Source organism: Eurosta solidaginis, chromosome 2 (genome assembly GCF_040869045.1).
Source record: "Eurosta solidaginis isolate ZX-2024a chromosome 2, ASM4086904v1, whole genome shotgun sequence".
Taxonomy (NCBI): Eukaryota; Metazoa; Arthropoda; class Insecta; order Diptera; family Tephritidae; genus Eurosta; species Eurosta solidaginis.
Window position 1 is genome coordinate 12168967 of NC_090320.1, and position 20348 is coordinate 12189314.

The window sequence follows — 20348 nt, forward strand, 5'->3', positions numbered from 1 at the left end:
GGACGTGGCACCGCCACACAGTGGAGTTTTTGCTTGGTTTAGACGCGAAAAAGTAAAAATGTTCAAGTCATTTTTTTTTTCAATTTGAAAGCAGTTTGTTTTTTAAATGTCCACAGTATATAAAGGTAATTATAATTTCTTACAGTTATTGTTCTTCATTGAATAATCTGCTGTCAAACTGTGAGTTGTTGATGATGATGGTTTAAAATTAAATAAAAGTTTGTGGTGAAAAAAAGCTAAAATAGTTTTTGGTTATTTAAAATCTACACGTAATTATATTATTTTGAAAGTTTTCAAAAGTTTTTTGGATGAGTATTTTTTACGAAATTATGAGTTTTTTAATGTGTATTATTTTTGTGCTGAAAATATATAAAACCGTGAAAAGAAAAGTCTGCCAAAAGTTTGAACCAAGCTTAACCACAATAATTTTTGTATTTCTGCTATAATTCAATAATATTGCATATAACTCAAATGATCTTCATGCCCGTAGATCCCCGTTTTGATGTAACGACGATAACAAAGTGGAAGTTGTATGAGGTATGGGTTGCAGAATGTGGCCAAAAGCAAAAGGATACAACCGTTTTAGACCACGTGTGTACTGTTTTACGGAGGAAGTAAATAGAGACGAGGGATTGTATGATGAATGCTGCAGTAAACTTCGAATTTTTTTTATCAAACTTTGTATGAGATGGATTCAAGTGAATTACACCAAAGTTAATTTTCTTGGAAAGTTTGCTTCATGGTATGAAGAAGATAAGAAATTTAAATATATGTAGGTATGCTCAATTGTGCACAAAAGAACAGGATAGGGCTATAAGAAAGTTTTTGTTTGGGGTAAATAAAAAATTTTTTGAGGGGCTCCAAATTATTTTTAATGAAAATGACAAACGGTACACTTAATTAGTTTATCTGTTTTGAGACGTGTAAATGAAAAATAAGATTTCAGGAATAACAAACATACATCTGAACTTAAGATAAAGCTATACAAATGGGCGTGACAGCGCCCCTTTTATGGCAAAACAATTCTCTATGTTTCGGGAGCCATAACTCGAAGAAAAATTAAATGATCGTAATAAGATTGGGTACACATATTTTCCTTATAGCAGGAAATGTTTCTAGGAAAAATGGACGGGATCGGTTAAAAACCAAGCCCACTAGTCGTAGATGAGCATAATAAGCTATATCTTAGCGAAAAATAGTTTCGTATCAATAATATTTCGCTTACAAAGTTTTATTGTAAGAGGAAATTAGGAGACATTTTTTTCATGGGCGGTGCTTCGTCCCTATTCCGATCAAGCATTGCAAAACATTTCTAGAGCCTCAACAAAAAAATAAATCCCTCGTAATAAAATTTAAAAAGGTAATTTTTCTGAAATGAATTGTACAATTCGAACTCACGCTGAGTATATAATATTTGGTTACGCCGAAACCTAAAACACCCTTAATTGTTTTTTATTTGGTTTAATTAGCTGAACAAACAGATTTGGTTCTATGAAAGAAACAAATCAAATGTGTTTATTTATTTTATTAATTAATTCTAGCGAAATGAAATGACGCATTTTCCTATACATTTTCAAAACAAAATTTCTTTGCAATTGTTTGTTTATTAATATGTGGGCGAATCCCAAATAATGTCCATCAAGAACCGAAAATCAAAAGTGCCCAGACTTTATTTCTATCACTTGGGATTAAACGGCAAATATGTGTATGATGTGGAAATCAAATAGTTTATTCTTTCCCCCCATTCTGAACAGAGAAACATAATTTCAAAGAAAGGCTTCATCGGTTTTGCAAATTTGACAAAATATTACGTCCTGTGGCGCTGTTAAACCCAGATTTATATTTTTGCTTCTAATAAAATTTTGTATAGACTTTTATTTAGAATTAAAAAAACACTTTGGAAAACGGATGTTTTATAAATTGATCCCGCCCTTATCCTTATTATTTTCCTAGTAAGCAAACGTCGAATTGAAATTAAAAAGGCTTTCAGATGTTAAATAGGTCTGTTTACTAAAATTTTTCCGGAAAGCTCGGGTAACATTTTTATTGGTGTCTAAAATTTGTCAAGTCCATAACCTCTTACATTAGTTGAACCATATATATATATATATATTACTAGCTTTACCTGCCGTACGCCCAAGATCGAGTGAATGTTGCGTTATATTTTCTGTTTTGTTTGTTGATATTTTAGTTCATTGTTCTGTAAATTGAGTTGCATTTTGTACGCATATTTGGTGAAATTTTCGCTTAAAACATTTTATTATTGTATGTTTTTGTAATGCATGTGGGTACACAATAGTTTTGGTTTATTCATTCGGTGCAAAGATAAACAAATTTTTGTTCCAACTCTAGAGCAAGCACCATATTCATAGCTGGCCATGGGGAAAGCACGAATTCTATAAATTTAAACCTGCAACAGTAAGCGATTGTCCTTGTGCTTTGTTGATTGTAATTGCAAAGGCAAGGCGTACAGGAAACTATAAGCGCTTAAAATTTAATGGCAAATCTGTAGGAATCATTGGATCCGTGGTATGAGCACATCTTCACTTTTTACCGCTGATGATTGTTGCTTCGATTACATTCGGCATTCATTTCTTAACGCAAAGTCTGGTTCCATTCCGAAGAAGCAAGATTGATGAGCCAATTTTTAAAGTTGATATATGCGCAGGCATTCCTTTTGGTTCTAAAAATTCAATTGGATAATTCACAATTTTATCTTCATCTGTAACTGTGTCGATCGATTTATATTTCGTCACATCACCAGGAAATTGTTTTTGAATGCGATCATTGATTTTGTTAACATGATCATTTTGGGAGCTAAGATAGTTCGTTCGCATAGCCAAAAAACAAAAACATTTAAATTTAAAATTCTTAATTCTGAAATATGAAATATGAAAAACTTTCGTCTTGATCGAAGGAACCTACAGCCAAAATTTGGTGATGACTGAAGTATGGGAAACACGTTTTCATAGGGAACACACACACGGAATTTGATTTTTATAGAAGATGTAGATAGACTGAAGCTAACAAATTTTTTTAACGGCGGCAGATTACTAAACGTCCAAGAGCCATAACAGCCAAACTCAACAATGCAGTCAAACTTTAGGTGTTAAAATAACTTAAGTTTGTACGGCAGCCATAGTTATGAAAAATGCGATTTGTAGGGAAGGTGCCACGCCCCTTTTTATCCATTCCACATTTTACTGGAGGGGTTACGACTTAACGTCATATAGCTTCTTACCAATTTTCATTATCCTACTATTACTACATCCAGAGATATGCAGTATGATATATTCCATTTGTATAGGAGGTGCCACGCCCCCTTTTTCCCAATTCCACATTTTCTTGGTGGTGTTGGGGATTGACCTCATATAATTCCTTACTGAATTTCAATGTTCTAGCATGTATACCTTCAAAGTTATGCAGTACCAAAGATTCCATTTGTATGGGAGGTGCCACGTCCCTTTTATATATCGAAATTATTTTTAGCCTAAAACCTTCCCGTTGATCGAAGGAACCTATAACCAAAATTTGGTGATGATTGAAGTGTGGGAAATACGTTTCCATAGCGAACATACACACACACAGAGTTTGATTTTTATATATATAGATAGATGTAGATAGACTGAAGCTAACAAACTTTTTTTAAAGGCGGCAGTTTACTAAACGTCCAAAAGGCATAACAGCCAAACTCAACAATGCAGTCAAACTTTAGGTGTTAAAATAACTTAAGTTTGTACGGCAGCCATGGTTCTGAAAATCCCATTTGTAGGGAAGGTGCCACGCCCATTTTTCCCCCTTTCCACATTTTACTGGAGGTGTTACGACTTAACGTCATATAGCTCCTTACCAATTTTCATTATCCTACTATTACTACATCCAGAGATATGCAGTATGATATATTCCATTTGTATGGGAGGTGCCACGCCCCTTTTATATATCGAAATTATTTTTAGCCTAAAACCTTTCCGTTGATCGAAGGAACCTATAACCAAAATTTGGTGATGATTGAAGTGTGGGAAATACGTTTCCATAGGGAACACACACAGAATTTGATTTTTATATATATAGATGGATCTAGATAGACTGAAGCTAACAAATTTTTTTTAAAGGCGGCAGTTTACTAAACGTCCAAAAGGCATAACAGCCAAACTCAACAATGCAGGCAAACTTTAGGTGTTAAAATAACTTAAGTTTGTACAGCAGCCATAGTTCTGAAATATCCCATTTGTAGGGAAGGTGCCACGCCCCTTTTTCCCCATTCCACATTTTACTGGAGGTGTTAGGACTTAACGTTATATATCTCCTTACCAATTTCCATTATCCTACTATTACCACATCCAGAGATATGCAGTATGATATATTCCATTTGTATGGGAGGTGCCACGCCCCCTTTTTCCCAATTCCACATTTTCTTGGTAGTGTTAGAGAAAACTCAAAAATGCAGTCAAACTTTAGGTGTTAAAATAACTTAAGTTTGTACGGCAGCCATGGTTCTGAAAATCCCATTTGTAGGGAAGGTGCCACGCCCATTTTTCCCCCATTCCACATTTTACTGGAGGTGTTAGGACTTAACGTCATATAGCTCCTTTCCAATTTTCATTATCCTACTATTACTACATCCAGAGATATGCAGTATGATATATTCCATTTGTATGGAAGATGCCACGCCACCTTTTTCCCAATTCCACATTTTCATGGTGGTGTTAGGGATTGACTCCTTACTGAATTTCAATGTTCTGGCATGTGTACCTTCATAGTTATGCAGTACCAACGATTCCATTTGTATGGGAAGTGCCACGCCCCTTTTATATATCGAAATTATTTTTAGCCTAAATCTTTCTCGTTGATCGAAGGAACCTATAACCAAAATTTGGTGATGATTGAAGTGGGGGAAATACGTTTCCATAGCGAACATAACACAGAATTTAATTAATATATATATATAGATATGTTGTCGGAAAGAGGGCATTTTGCGCTTTCAGCAGTGTATAAACTGTTAATTGATTCTCGGAGATGGTAGAGAAATCTTACAAGATATGACGAAAATTTAAATTGTTGTATCTGTTTTTAATTTATATATTGAAAGGATTATCAGATGACAATCTAAAATCACTCCTGATTTCAACAAGATATGTTGTATGTTTTAAAGATTAATGTATGTTTTATTGGTGTATTCAACAATTTCCTATGAAGACACAAAAGAAAGCAGTACAAATTGTCTTGCATTTTTCTTGTGAATCTTATTTGCTTAAAAAATACTGCTTATACATCTTCATCAGGAAGTCCGATTTAAGTAACTTCTCATTAAGCTACAAACGTGAAACTTCACATATAGGTTAAGACAGCGAGACAATGCAAAAAAGGGGGAAAATCCGTTAGGTGGTGCACGGATCGAAATAATCAGATGAGACTTTGGGAAATTTTAACCCTGCTTTTAAGTAACTTCTCGATGAACTAGAGACTTGAAATTTCAAACTTCATTCAGTGGCCGCTGACAGAATAAAACATAACACAAAAACTTTCAATAGTGGAGCACGAATTTGAATATTAAGAAAAAATGTACGGAACGGGGGAAATCTTGCGACCAATTTTCAAGAGACTTCCCATTGAGCTACAATCTTGGAAATTCATCCACATACGCACTTGTAGCTTGGCATATATGAACAATTTCAAGTAGCTTAAAAACTAATGTAGCTTGACGTATTTTTCTGCCATGTACTATGCATACAAGTATTGTAGGCATCTGAATTAATAAAGTTTTTCACCTTGTAATAAATCTCTTTTCCACCTAGAAAATAAAAAGAAAACTAATTGACTATATATTGATAAGTTGACTCCTTTTCTGCCAACTTTCCAATCCAAGTAATGTGCGCTCCACTTTTATATTTTTATTTCTCTTAAATATTTTTACAATTTCTATGTCAAAATTTTAAAATCAAAGTTCAACAAGAATATGTCTTTATATAATGATACATTCTTCGCTGATTTTGTTAATTTATATAATGCTTAACATTTTTATATTTTCTTTTTATTACTAATATTTTTATGTTCATTTTCCGTTTTGTGCATTACTGAAATAAATCATACTCCCTGATGTCTACGCATGTAGGGAATATGTCATAGGCCTGGTTAGCCGTTATTTTGGTTTTTTTATTTGTCTACCTAAACATTGTAATATGCAGGGAACAGTGATGACCGCTAGGGTAGTGCAGTCCTTATATGGTAAGAGCGAAGGCAAGGTGGACATCCCCAAAATGGCTAGTAAGAAGTTGGAGAGGGGGCAGGTGCTACTGAATTTTTAGGGTTAATTAATCTTTGTACTATCTAGCTATCATTAGTTTTTAGGATGACACATCATAAAATTAATTGTTACACTCTCGATACACTGCGCTATTTGAGGCTCATCGCAGCTGCAACATTCCAGAAGACAGAAGAAACAGTGGAATATATCCACTATACGCTTATTCAGCATTCTGCTGTAGTGGAATGAAAAACTCCTTTGCAATCGTATTCGACACTGTCCTTGTCTTCTCTTCATAATTATACTACCGTCATCATAACCATCACTATTACCATGATCATTGTTTTACACTGTTTTCCCTTCCTCTATTCCATCTTATTTTATTTTTTCTTTTATTTCTATTTTAAGTGTTCACTTTCTTTAGTATAGTTCTTTTGCGCTGGTTTGGTTCTGGTCTAGTTGCTGAATATTATTCACCTCACCTAGCTTTTCTAAATCAAAAATATGAAAATTAATATTCTGACACAAGCCTGACTACCTTGGAAAGATTTTTTTGTCCCCTCGAACCTTAGGGTCTGTTTCTTTTAGTTGCCTCTTTCGAAAGACACGTCTACCGCGGTAATATTCTAAGCTTCTTAACCCGTTGTGTTCAAAATAAATACCGAATATGTCCGAATTCAATTCCGGAAAATCCTGGAAAAATCCCGAAATACAATGATCCAAAACCAATACCGAAATGATTTGCAAGAGCCACAAAATAGCTCAAAATATGCCATAAGGGTTCTAAAATTTGTACAAAAATGCTCCTGAGATATTTTAACGATGCTCAAATAGTCCCAACATGATCCCTAAAACCATCCTGAGATAGTTTCAAAATCGATCCTGGAATGATCCTAAAATAGTTGCTATGTACCAAAATTCTCGAGATAATCGGTTTACTGGAAGGGGCCCCGAATACTCACAAAATTGTCCTGAAAATAATTCCGAAATTGATCTTGAAAAAGTTGTGTAATGATCCGAAAACAATTCCGAAAGATTGAAGAAATACTCTCGAACTGAGTAAAAACAGTGCTGAAATAAAAACAAAATTATTTTAGAAACATTTGATTGATTTAACCCAATCAACTCCATCGCAACAAAGTTGTGTCGCGAAGCAAGAACTTAGCAAACCCCACATAGTAAGATACCAAAGTTTCTTAAGTGTACAAAATGATGTACTTTTATGCCAGTTCACATGGGTATTCATTTCTTTTTTTTTACGGTTTTATTTAGCTTGACTTAACATTTTCGAAAAAAAAAATATTATGTTATAACTTTTTAACAAAAGATGGACAAACGAAAAACGTGGACAAAGGAAAGACATTTGGTTTTTTAATTACTCTCAAATGGAGGTGCCCACTTCACACACGATTTTTTTTTAAATAACTTTTTAACCAAAGGTGGACAAACGAAATTTTTTCCTGGACAAACATGGACAAACGATGGGTAATCAACGGACATACGATTTAGCACAATAAGGACAAAAAAATTTGGGATTTTTTCGAAAAAAAAAAAATTATGTTATATCTTTTTAACAAAAGGTGAAGAAACGAAAATGTTCCCTGGACAAACATGGACAAAAGGTGGCCAAACGAATGAGATATGGTTTTTTTAATTACTCGCACATGGAGGTGCCAACTACGCAGAGCTCTTCGAAAGACCTGTCAGTTACAACAAAAACACAGTTTGAGACAAAAAACTTTTACTTAACTTTACAGCAGTCAAATTTTCTAAAACTATCTTACTAAGACTATACATATATATATCGACATATAGGAAGCTCAAACCAATAAATCAGCCAAAAAACAAAAATTGAAAGTCCTCCTAGTTCGTATATAATTATGTGGATCCCCCTTTCCTAACCACCTCCCAACCATTAATTTTCTTAATAATAGGATCATGTAATGACTGTCGAACATGACGAGACCATACAAAATCACCATGATTCCAAGCCTTATGGGGAAGCAGATACAATTCTGCACAATGCAACTCCTTGCCCAGTTGACGCACATCCTCCGCAGCGCTCATGTTATCCGTTTCGCTGTAATATAGTGTTATACAGTTCTCACAGCACTCAAATTATAGCTGGGTGGCGCAGTTTGCCCATATTGTTGTAGATTCTTTTCAGGGCTACCATAATCAAAGTGATTAAAACCATCAAAGGCATGCAGTTGTATGTAATGCAAAAGTTGTTTGTTCGAGGCGCCCAAGGGTAATGTGGCGCACATGTCCGGCAATATGCGCTGTAAGGAAAAGTAAAGCATGAGTTATAAAAATCTGAATGTCATACTTGAAAATCAACTCACCTGATAGTTTTCACCAACATTCACACGACCAGCAAGCATGCCATAAACTTTCAAATAAAGCGGTCTAAAATAAGCACCATCACCGCAAAGCGCTTTGCAGGCACGCTGATATATATTCGATCGTCCAAAAGTTAGCGTTTCTGCATAATCCCACCAATCAAAGATACGTCCCAAATATCCTCCCAAAGTATAACGCCAATTCGTGGGTGCAGTAAATTGTAATGTCTTAAATTTTGCTCCATATTCAGGACGCGTCGTTAAGAGCACTAATGCTACTAGACCACCTTGTGAATAGCCCACATAATGTAGTGATTCTTGTCCCGTATCTGCTAGTATATAATCTATCATGCTGGGTAGATCGTAATAGCCCATTTCATGCCATGTGAAATTCCAAAAATATTGCTTATCAGCTTGTGGATCTAGTGTAATGTGACGGCGACTATAAGGATTGCCCCGATTATTGCCTAACCAGACATCGTAGCCCTCATCTGCGAGTAGATAAGGCAAATCAGACTCTGTACCACGCAGCAGCCATACATCGGAGGAGAGCGTAAAACCATGCTGCAGTAACACGACTTTATTTGTTTTGTTTGAATGCGTGCGGTGGTATGCGAAATGTGGCAAGCAAGTAACCGTCGCTGGTGTGTACTAAGTGCTTCTGTACAGGATAATTGTGGCTTTCGATGTTGCGAGGCTGTACGCAAATTAAAACAAAGATAATTTGTAAGGTATACACTTATTAAGTTCACTGAAAAACCAGCTTAAACTTGATTTAAGAAATCGCGAATTTCGTTCGATTCAATTAAAAATCTTAGCCGTTTAATAATCTTATTTCTGACGCGATATGACTTTCATTCTGTATTTAGGAATTCAATTAAAAGAAATTTCATCAAAATATTAGCCGACGTCATTCTCTCCTCTCTTTATCTGCACGACTTCTAAGAGGTTTTTATCTCATATTCCCCTCACTCGCTCCGTCTGTCTGGTTCCCTCTGGCTCGCTCGCTCTTTCATTCCCTTCCCTCTTCATTTACCAAGCCTTCGCTGTCCTGTTTTCCCCTTCTCTCCATCTACTTCTTTCCCTTCCTGCCTTTTTCTATCTCAACTTTTTCTCTAACCCTTTTCCCCTACACCGCTCCCTCTACCTTTGTCTAACTCTATATATCACCGATATTGACGACTTTTTGAGTTAAAAGTTAATTAATTCGTTAAGCTTATTAAAATGAAGGAGAAATGACGAAAACCCACATATCTGAAAAATAGGGATACATGTTATACAACCAAACTCTGCCTCGCTTCACTGAATTCCGGTCACTCCAGTATTTTGACTGGCTTCGACTCCATACCTGGTAGGACAGGTTACTGTGCACCGGTCTCTGCTCCTATTGCCGCATAAACCACTTACATTCCCTCAGGGAAGGAATGGGGTGGGGAATTAAAAAGAGAATTATACAAAAAGCCAAAGCCTAAAACAGAGAAGATGTAAAATATGAGATAGGAGTGGGAAATTGAGAGGGAGGGAAAGCGGTCGAGAGAAAGAAAAATTGGGAGGGAGTGAGAAACGAAAGTGGTAGTAGAAAATGCAGATACAAATGGATAAAGTGCAAGGGGAAGATAGGAAGATGATGAACGTGGAGAAGGGAAGGATATGCAAATAGATCTAGATTCAGGGAGAGGAATTAAGTGGGAGTAGAAGAGAAAAGCAAATCGAGGACGTAAAATGGGAAAGATACGGAGGAGAGACAGGGATCAAGCATGGTATTCCATATTTGGTACAGAGGATCCATATATGAGGGATTTGTTGTGTGGGAGAAAAGGGGGTGGAATGGGGAATAAAAGTGAAACTGGTAGTGGTATTAGGAGTGAAATTGGAATGGGAGTGGTAGCGGTAGTTGGAGTGGGAATGGATTCGGCAGTGGGAGGAAATTAATGGAATAAGGGTAGAACAAAAATAAATAAATGGAAGATAAATTAGAAAAGAATGGGATAGAGAGGAGTGAAGCGAGGATAAATTTTGAAATGTGCGAAAGCCAATACTCGGGCAGAACAATGTCTGCGGTGTACTCTAGTATATTATACATTAGACAGATCTTGACATGTCTTTTCACTAGTATTTATATTGGTAGCGTAGTGTGGTGGTAGCGTGCTCCGCCTACCACAACGAAGGTCGTGGGTTCAAATAATGGCGAACAAACATCAAAAATTTAGAAACAAGTTTTTTTAATTAGAAAAAAAGGGGTTTCTAAGCGGGTCGCTCCTCGGCAGTGATTTGGCAAACACTCCGAGAGTATTTCTGCCACGAAAAGCTACTCAGTGAAAATTCATCTGCCTTGCAGAAGCCGTTCGGAGTCAGCGTAAAACGTGTACGTCCCGTCACGCCAATTTGTAGGGAAAATTAACAGGAGCACGACGCAAATTGGAAGAGAAGCTCAGCCTAGAGGCCCTTCGGAAGTTATCGCGTCTTTCATTTATTTATTTTTTAGTATTTATATATTTGTAGCTGCTGCTTTTTTTAGGTATTTTAAATAAATATTTTACGAACTTGTAAATTATTTTTATTTTTGGTTTTCTTTCTATTTTGTTTGGATATGACAATATTACGAATTGACGGATAAAAGCTTAGATAATCGCATACTGCATAAGTAATAGTAAATACGAGCAAAATTGCAGCACTAAAACTAATATAAAACTGTAGTAATAATTGGTGCCTAACAACACAAATAGATAATTTAATTGCTCCGCACTTTGAGACTACATAGACTTTGCAGGTTATACGAATTCTTCATAAAAAAAAATTTAAAAATAAATTTTCTACACAGACCATAAGCCAAACTTAACAGCACCATACCGCATCTTGAACCAAAAATAGTCACAGAAAACAAAATTTCCATTGATTTTTTTGAACAAATGGAGTTATAAAAACATTACTAAATTATTCATACTCTTTTCAACAAAAGATCTATCGTCAAGTATGCTTTTGTAAAAATGTTCTAATTTTTCTGCTATTCAGAAGCATTTAAGCCCATCTGGTTTTGAATTGTGCCTCTTATTGGTTAAGGCTGCGATAAAAACAAAATAATATTATCAAACAACTCAGAAACGTTACCGTCAAATTGCAATCAATTTCCGTCACACAAAAAAATAACACAAAAGTAAATTCAAAAAATTTACTTAAATTCACTTTCATTATCAAACAAAATTTAGTGCAGCATTCAACATAAAACAACAATAACTAAAATATCGAATAGCCGCAACAGGCGCATATAAGCCGCACTTCCGAGCGCTACTTTAAACTAATCGCACTAAACTGTAAATAAAATATGTAAGAGAAAACTCAAACAGATAGAGCCGGAATAATCTTAATAAATATTTATTTAAATAAACGAACCGCGCTTTACTGAAATAAAATACGATAATTATGCCAAAGCTAAAAGCAATCAGCATTATTCTGAATTGTAAAAGAAAACTTTTAACAAACTTATTTTATTTGCAAATCAATTTTTGTTTATTTATTTTATATCATTCTTAAAACTACAGTTATACACTTTTCATATTCCTTTTGCTTCAGCTTATCTCTATCATCGCATTCTCTTTCACTTTCATAAAACTTGTTTACATTTACGCGTTTAGTTTAAAAATACTTGCCCACCTTCGAAATTTTCCTCGCGCCTATTAAAAAGCACATTCGTTTTATTCAATTCAGCTTGTTTACATTTTTTTTATTTGTTGTGTTATCCGATTTGTTAACTGTTTTGTCGTATCAGCTGTTCTAGTGTCATTCACCATATTTCGTTGTTCGGTACATTTGTACTTATGTACATATAAATTGGTATACAGTGGGTAGCATAAGTTTTCCGTGAGTGTTAAAAAAGTTATACTTTGCCAGTCTATGTGAGGTCTTTATATATCAGGCAATTTAACTTAACCTAACGTCTACTAAGCATTGAGATATATTTTGAAGAGACCGGCGAGTTGGGTAAAACCATTCTCTCTTCCGGGCGGCCAGAGTATCTTTTTTGTTTTTAATTTATTAGCAGACCCGGCAGTAACAGCCAATTGATATGTGATCTTGGCAGAGGACATAGCACTGTCCACTTTTCGAAAACTATTCATAGTCCACAATGCGACCACTGAAAAATTTAATATGCATTGGTTGGGTTGCATTAGAAATAAAACTATCAAAGTGAGCTTCATTGAAAAATTGGGAAGGGGCAATCTTTTCGAATATAGTATTAACTATCCTGGTATGCTTCGGAATACGTCATGTTAAACTGATTTTCGGAAGTCTGCTTAGTCCCGACATAAGTTCTTTTATACTTTCACTAGCAAACCCAACATACGTTTTTCCGCTCGAAGTTTGGTCTATCTGCGTAAGTTTTTTAAGTTAAGACGTTTTTTTAACTCTGTTGAGTGATTGTCAAAAGGTCCGTGTTCTCTATTGATGATGGTTGCAATCAAAATGTTTACCAGGCTTTTATCCTGCTGATACAGTTTTGCTACAGGATTACCAACCCTTCACTACCGACAATATATTTTCCGTTGTCAACCTTTGGTAAACCCTTTATTGGAATTACTTTCAAGAACACCCAATTTCAAAATATTTTACAGAAACGCACTGTCTTGGCATTCTCCCGAAATACGTTTTATTTAAAAAATCTGTCAGGATCACTTATTTCAGCATTATTTCAATGAGAACGGTCGTTTAAAAAAAAATTCTGAGATAGGGCCTTGGAGTGATAATCCATTCTGGCATCAATATTTTATCACTTCGTGCATCGTAAAAATTTCATCATCCTTAAAAAAGTTTATTGTAGCCGTTGCTTCCGTACCAATTTTCAACCTTTTAGTAGTAGTAATCATTTTTTGCGTCTTCCTCTTTGGCTTTACTTTCTTCTTTGACTTGCCATATGTTTCTTAGTTTTTATCGACTTTACCTTTTTCTTTGATTTTGCCTCCTAATATCTCTTTGCCTTCGTTTTCCGGTCTTCTTCTCCTCTTTTTCCTTTATCTCATCTCTATAGTTTTCTTCGTCGTTCTATTGGCCCTTGTCTTCGTCACTCTGTTCTTCGGATTACACTTCTTCTTTGCCGCCATCTTTGTATTCGTCATCATCTTGCTTCAGCCCTTGGTGTTCATATTTTTTGGCTTCTTTCTCTTGGCCATCGTATATGCCTTTGTCTTTCTCATTGCGTGAGTTTTTACTTCTTTTTCTTCTCCTCCTGCTTGTAGCATAGAGGAGACTCCTCGACATTTTTGTGGATTTATATCAATGTCGGTGGTCGTTTTCCGGATATTGATATGGTATATTCCGGACAATATCACCAATAAGGTACCAGCAGGACCATCTTGGGAACGTTTTAATTTTACCTCGTTGAAACTTATACATAAGTCATCGAGCTTGCCTGAGCCTTGCCTGCTAAATAAGCAGGATTCCCCACGGAAAGGTGAGGTTTACAATTGGGTTAGAGAACTATGAATTGCGCTTCATATCCTATTGAATCCCTAGTGTTTATCTTCGTATTTCTGGACATTTCTATATTATACCTTGGCCTTCCACTTCACGTTTGTCTTCGTGTTTCCTTTCATATTTGTCTTCTTCTTTGCCTTTTGTTCTTTGTGGTGGTTAACTTTTTTTTTAATTTTTTTTTCACCGTAAACGTTTAAAAATTTGAGCCTTTCAAACATGTCATCAGTTCAAGCATGTTTCAAACATGTTTGTACTAAATCGGAGTATTCCGATTATTAATCGCTTTAGATTTTAAACGTATTTGCAAGATAAGATTAAAACAGCAAAGATTATTGTAAAATATTTAAAACCAGGAAAGTTTAAAAAATTAAAAACGTTGTAAGCGCCAATTTCTGCAAGCAATAATTTATTACATATAACCATTGAAATTGCCCTATTTTATTAGTAATTATTACTCAAAAATCACTACCATCAATATAATATTTTTCGTCATATGGGCAAATCCCCAAAACTTTTACTGTTTTGGATACTCAGGTTTTACCCACGGGCAAAAAACTTAAGGCCAGAAAAAAGTAAAAGGACATTAATTTTGACGTTTTGACTAACCGATCTGATGATTTTAAAAATCAAGAAAGTTGATAGTAAGTTTTTACAGAACTTCGAAACGTAAAAAACGTCGATTTTTACACTTTTTCAAGCGATACCCTTGATTTTTATTTTTTTTTTTTTTTTTTTCGATAAAATTTTGAGGCATCGCTGAAACGCTATGAATTTAAACTGAATGTTGTTTTTGAGACGGAGACTCTAAAAGTATTAGCAAAATTAATGTGCCCCTCCAATACTCAAAACTATCATCAATCAAATTAGCGATACTTTTTTTTTGCCATTTTCAATATTGAGAGTTTTTTGCCTATAGCTTTTTGAGGCAACTGAGTATTGAAATTTGGATTATGAACGATAATAGCCTATCAGAGACTGAAAATACCTGGGGCTTCTAATTCGATGTGCCCCTTACAGTTTTGAAGGTAGAGGCAGAAAAGTGGAAGCACTTGGTTGCGTAAATTTTTTTTAGGAGCATGTTTTTTTGTGGGCACAGCTACAATTTTACTGTTATCACTTCATACCCATTTGTTAATTTTTTCTCTACGCCACAGTGGTATACCATCAATTGCCTCATCTTGGAATATTCACGCAAGGAAAGTTATTCATGTTTGTACATGGGGCAAATATACGAAATTTCCTACAAAAATTGGCAATCGTCAAAAAGTGTAGAAAAAAAAATTTTTTTTTTTTAAACCAGGTTTTATTTAAAAGTAAATGAAAAGAAACACAAATTTGGTACAAAAATTTAAAAAAAGATAAAAAAAAATTTTCTACACTTTTTGACGATTGCCAAACACACTGAAGGTCTTGGTCTTGGTCTAAAGTCCCCGCCAGAGCAACATCAACAACTTAAACAAAATTTGTTTCAATTGGAAAACAGGTTCCTCTAAGCGGGATTATCCCTAAGCAGTGGGTTTGAAAACACCGCGAGTGTATTTCTGCAGACCATCTGAACAATGACGTAAGCCTTATATAAGACAGAGTGAATTCTAAGGCGTTCACCTATGCGAGGCTAAGCCTAATACTAAGGCATACATTTTCTGTGTGAACACTAAGGCGCTCAACTTAGGCGCGCTAAGCCTAATGCTAAGGCATTCATCTTTTGGCAGAAATGTGTGTGGTTTGTCTCTACCAACAAAACATACACGAACATGTCCGTGAACTAGTGCAATGAACCAATGTTACTGTTCATGCATTTCTTTACTTGCTTCTCTAACATTATGTGCTAGCATACCTCTGCCGGACTGTTGTAATATGTACACACGTTTGAACTTACATATAAGCGGGTTTCCCTCTGCCCACCTATAGCAATATGCACATACTCGTATAAATAAACTAACTTGCGTAGTAGCCATGCAGCTATCCCTTTTTTCATGCGTTTTGAGCGTCGGCAGATTGCCCCTCAAAACAGCTATCTCTCCGCTGGCTACTTTCGGGAGGAGTATTTCACAATACTGCCTTAATCATTTCTTTTCTGGTCTTTCTTTTCATACGCTAATAACACCTCTGGGGATTTGCGACACTTTCCCAAGAGCTTTTCAGTTATGATCAAAGTTTGTTCTCACAACTTAATTCATTTACATGCGTCACACTGTCATTGCGCATAATATAAAATATTTATTTACTCATAATTATATCAATTTATTTATACTTCATAGAAGAAAAAATTGCATTATTTCGACTTCTAAGCAGAATATCACCATATTTCAACTGCTGTTTCGAAAACGACCTTGATCTGTTATGTGACCGTAGTCCTGCAGTCGTGAAGGAGCAAAGTGAAACCATCCAAAGACCAGTACTTACTTCTTCACCCACCACTACGATTCCTTACCCTTCTTGGCAGCGCAACTATGAATGTTTTGGCTGCTCTTCACCCTCCCTACCATGGCTCTGTTGTTGTGATTGTAGCCCCAAAGCTCCCACACTACCCTTCGAGAAATGACCAAAGATTACGATTACATAGTCATATTATATTAATCTTTATTACAATTCAGGCCATTATAATTATCTATAGGTAAAGTTGAAATAAGAAAAAAAAACCTTAAGTAACAAAGTAACAAATCCTTATGAAAGTAGATAATTACTACCAATATTTTTTTGTGGGTTAAATTTTCTAAAGATCCTGACCTACCTCAACAGCTGATCTTACTCGCGGTCCTTGACCTACATTTTAAATAAAATTATTTACATATATTTACAAATGAGAATGAGAGTTTAAAAAAAAAACTTGGTTGAGAACTTATAGAGTTAAAATAAGGAATTGAGACGACTCATTTGTCTATATGTACATATGTATGTTCGTATGCATATACTTTCATTGGTCTTATTCAGAATTGTACACACAAAAATACATATGCTACTTTAAGCAAAAAAAATGTAGTCAGAAAATATTTAAACGCATGTTAAATTAAGGTATGTTACATTAATCAAACTTACATCATGATTATTTTTTTTCTTTGTGCAAATCCATCAAAGCGTCGAAGGCCTCCTCGCTATGGTTGTTCTTGTTCTTCGCTTTCCGCAGCTATATAAACTTTATTAAATTAAGTACATATGTATACATATATTTATATATACATTGTGCATTTATAATTTATGTATACATATTACATATGCTGTTTTTGCAAACGAGCGATCGGATTAGATAGCAAAAACAAACAAAGACGTGTGCTTAAAAGCAAACACCAACAATTGTATACATTTAGAAAAGAAAGGTTTAAATTTCTCTCATGGAATTTATGTTTTCTTTAATATTTCTTTCGTTTGTAACTTTTCTTGTTTTTGTAGTTAAAATTTATGAATTAAAATCATTGAGCGCGGGAATAGTAAGACACACTATAGGCGTTGAGTGAGGTTAGGGGGGTGGTTAACATGTGGTCTCACCACATGACCAAGTAATCAAGATGAAATACATTATTTCTAATTTTTAAACTATTTTACACATGACAATCCAATTTCGAATGCATGCATAGTATTATGACTATGCTAATTTCACAGTTCAACTTCAATTTATAATTATTTTCTTTTCCCTTAAAACCTACTTATTGTTGTCCTTTGGAAAATTTCTTTTTTCTAAGTTGCTAATAATTTACATGCATTAGCTTCTTTCTCGTCCATTTGCAAGTTGAGATATATATATGTATTCTTAAGTAAATATATATGTCAAATCTTGCATTGAAATAGTTATGTATAATCACATAATTAATAAAAATGTTCTTTTAAATAGGTATTAAAATCTTAAGATTATGGCTTATCTTGAGATCCAGTATTTGGTTTCCTTTGCTTTAAATGTTTCCCAGATCCATTTGGCAGAGGACAAATGAAATTCGGAACTGCCACGTGGCAGTACCGCCAATAAGCCAGCGTTTCGTACGTCTTGCAATTGGAATTTAATATTGGTATGGCTTTCGGAAAATTGGTTGGTGAAACCTATGAAAAATTTAGGAAATTCATGAAAATAACTCCTAAGGGCACTCGCGAACTAATTAAACACTAGTAAAATTAAATAGATATAAAAAAATGTACACCGAATTCTTACCACGAGTCTGGGTTCGTTTTCTTTTTGCTTTAAAATCCCACGATGAGGTAAGCTGATTCTATATACATATGATATATATGTATATTAGATTGTACAAATTAAACTTTGGCACTTACAAAAGAACTTTGTAGGAAAACTTCTGCACTTACAAAAACTTTTTTTTTTTTCGGAAACTTCTGCACTGCTTGGCTGGTCGATGTTGAAAGGAAAATCTACTTTTTGTGGACGTCAAATTAACCCAAGTACCGGCATATTAACATTATCGATATATATATATATTTTTTTTTGTTTTTATCGGAAACCATATGATGCGAAATTCGATGTTTATATAGTACTCTAACGACAGTCATGGCCATATAAAATGCTGCGATTTAAAATTTAAATGTTTAAGAAATTTGAAATGAGGAGAGGATAACTTTGGTAATTTTCATATTGAAGTTAATGTACGGTCGTACACACCCCCCCGCTTAAAGAGTTGGTGCGGTGCGAACTTTACTGCTTGCTTTCAAAAATGTCTTTCTGATGATATACCCCTCGCTTTTTGCTAACCTCATCCTCCAATTCATACATACAGTTACCTATTATGGATTTTACTGTGGCTTTTACGAATTTTGGAGCAAATTTGGCACAAAACTTTTTTGACGCGTCGCTAAGCACAAAATTCCTTCGGTAGACTTTGTCACCGAGGCTAAACGTTTTTAATCTACTTCGCAAGTTGTATCGCTTAGCAGATATTTCAAACGCCTTCTTTATGTTTTCTGCGAGTGATTTTCTTATCAGAGTCAACCTGTCCGTTCTCTCAATGACATTCTGGTCTAGCGCTTCCAGCCTACGTAATATCTCATATTCATCTGAGTGCCCTATCATTTGCTGACCGAATAGGGCATAATATGGTGTGCATCCGATTGATTGGTGGTAAGAGCTGCGGAGTGCTTCTGCGATATCCGCCAAATGTTTGTCCCATAGGGTCTGATCAGCTTTAAGGTATGATCGAATGCCTGCTATAATCGAACGATTTACTCGTTCACTAGCATTGGCCTGTGGGCTATATAAGGCTGTATAAATATGTTTAATACCCCGGTCGGTCAACAAATTATTAAATTGACTGGATTTGAACTGTTTTCCGTTGTCGCTCACCACCACTTCAGGGGTTCCGAAAACACTAAAAACGTTATCCTTAAAATAATTACAAATGTTTGATGTATTGAAGTTTCTAATTGCCTTAAATAAAGGAAATTTTGTAAGCTGGTCCAGAACGATTAGAATTCCAACATTTCCTTGCCTTGATCTGGGATAAGGGCCAAGTAGATCTACATACAGTTTCTGGAATGGACGCTGGGCCGTATACGTGGCTATCATTGTAGGACGGAGAGTTGTGTTAGGAGCTTTGCTTTGCCGACAGGTGTCACATTGGCCAACGTATTCTTTTACATCGACTGTCATGTTTGGCCAATAAAAATTCAATCGAAGGCGCTCTAGTGTTTTTGCAATGCCTCCGTGACATTTATTTGGAGTGCAATGAGCATTTTCTAAAACCTGTGGTACTAAAGTTTTCGGAATCCAGAGTTTCCAATTGAAGGTTTCACGTTCCGGTGATCCATTAGGATGTTCGGTTCGTTTATATACTCGGTCGTCTACTATTTGTAAATCAGGAAGACGGCTAGCATTGTCTTTTATATAAGATAAGAGTTTTTTATATTCAACCGATGAAAATTCTGAAGAATTGGGATCTACTATCGGACGGACTTCAATGGCATTTATTTCATCGAAATTTTGCCGTGACAAACTATCTGGCACAACATTCAAAGAACCTTTTCTATGCTCGATTTTGAACCGAAACCCTTGCAATTTAAGTGCCCATCTGGCCAACCGGCTTGACAAGTCCGTTTGCCGCATAAGCCATTGTAAGCTGGCGTGATCAGTGATTATGGTGAAGTCCTGTCCTTCAACGTATGCTCTGAACTTTTTCAAGCTTAAAACTGCAGCAAGACACTCTAGTTCGGTAACGGAATAATTGCTTTGGGCTTTATTAAGTTTTTGGGAGAAATAGGCTACTGGGACTTCATCACCTTCCTCACTTTTTTGAAGCAACACTGCACCAACGCCAAGTTTACTTGCATCGCACTGAATAATGAATGGTTTTTCGTAATTT

At 35.3% G+C, this 20348-nt stretch overlaps 1 protein-coding gene and 1 pseudogene across 1 annotated transcript in view; both read right to left on the reverse strand.

Annotated features, from left to right (window-relative positions):
* Nckx30C (solute carrier family 24 member Nckx30C) overlaps positions 1-20348 on the reverse strand; it is an 849440-nt gene that overhangs the window by 520054 nt on the left and 309038 nt on the right. The gene's annotated exons all lie outside the window — the stretch shown is intronic.
* On the reverse strand, positions 5815-11941 carry LOC137239286 (lipase 3-like; annotated as a pseudogene).